This window comes from Scyliorhinus torazame, chromosome 13 (genome assembly GCF_047496885.1).
Source record: "Scyliorhinus torazame isolate Kashiwa2021f chromosome 13, sScyTor2.1, whole genome shotgun sequence".
Taxonomy (NCBI): domain Eukaryota; kingdom Metazoa; phylum Chordata; class Chondrichthyes; order Carcharhiniformes; family Scyliorhinidae; genus Scyliorhinus; species Scyliorhinus torazame.
Genome location: NC_092719.1, coordinates 203946917 through 203948344, shown reverse-complemented (window position 1 = coordinate 203948344; position 1428 = coordinate 203946917). Strand labels below are relative to the sequence as shown.

The 1428-nt window shown below is 46.4% G+C and overlaps 1 pseudogene; it reads left to right on the top strand.

Moving 5' to 3' along the window:
- Positions 1–303: 303 nt before the first annotated feature.
- On the top strand, positions 304–955 carry LOC140388547 (large ribosomal subunit protein uL11-like; annotated as a pseudogene).
- Positions 956–1428: the final 473 nt, after the last annotated feature.

The following is a 1428-nucleotide window of genomic DNA, read 5'->3' as shown; positions in this document are numbered from 1 at the left end:
GTCCAAGTTTGCAGACGACACTAAGATGAGTGGTAAAGCAAAAAGTGCAGAGGATACCAGAAGTCTGCAGAGGGATTTGGATAGGTTAAGTGAATGGGCTAGGGTCTGGCAGATGGAATACAATGTTGACAAATGTGAGGTTATCCATTTTGGTAGGATTAACAGCAAAAGGGATTATTATTTAAATTATAAAATATTAAAACATGCTGCTGTGCAGAGGGACCTGGGTGTGCTGGTGCACGAGTCGCAAAAAGCTGGTGTGCAGGTGTAACAGGTGATTAAGAAGGCAAATGGAGGACTGCACCAGTCAGCGAAGGTGCAACTTCTGCTCGGTCGTCCCGAATCAGGGTTCATCCGACATCGAAACCGCTCGCCGGTGCAGTAAACGCCGCCAGGATGCCTCCTAAATTCGACCCCAACGAAATTAAAATTGTATACCTCCGGATGCACTGGGGGATTGAAGTTGGTGCTACCTCATCTCTGGCCCCCAAGATTGGCCCACTGGGTCTGTCTCCAAGAAGGTAGGAGATGACATTGCCAAGGCTACAGGTGACTGGAAAGGTCTGCGAATCACGATCAAGCTGACTATTCAGAACCGACAGGCGCAGATTGAGGTTGTTCCATCCGCTTCTGCTCTCATCATCAAGGCCCTGAAGGAACCACCCCATGACAGAAAAAGCAAAAGAACATTAAACACACTGGCAGCATCACCTTTGATGAGGTGGTTAGTATTGCTCGACAGATGAGGCACCGTTCTCTGGCCAGGGAACTTTCAGGAACAGTGAAGGAAATCCTTGGAACTGCTCAGTCCATTGGTTGCAACATTGATGGCAAACACCCCCACAGTATGATTGAGGATATCAACCAGGGCAAGCTTGAGTGTCCTTCTGAATGAAGTGGAGGTGCAATAAAACGAATTACCAAATTAAGTTTTAAAAAAAGAAAAAAAAAAGAAGGCAAATGGAGTGTTGCCCTTCATGCTAGAGGGATGGAGTTTAAGACTAGGGAGGTTATGCTGCAATTGTATAAGGTGTTAGTGAGGCCACACCTGGAGTATTGTGTTCAGTTTTGGTCACCTTACCTGAGAAAGGACGTACTGGAGGGTGTGCAGAGGAGATTCACTAGGTTTATCCCAGAGCTGAAGGGGTTGGATTACGAGGAGAGGTTGAGTAGACTGGGACTGTACTCATTGGAATTTAGAAGGATGAGGGGGGATCTTGTAGAAACATATAAGATTATGAAGGGAATAGATAGGATAGATGCGGGCAGGTTGTTTCCACTGGCGGGTGAAAGCAGAACTAGGGGGCATAGCCTCAAAATAAGGGGAAGTAGATTTAGGACTGAGTTTAGGAGGAACTTCTTCACCCAAAGGGTTGTGAATCTATGGAATTCCTTGCCCAGTGAAGCAGTTGAGGCTCCTTCTTTAAA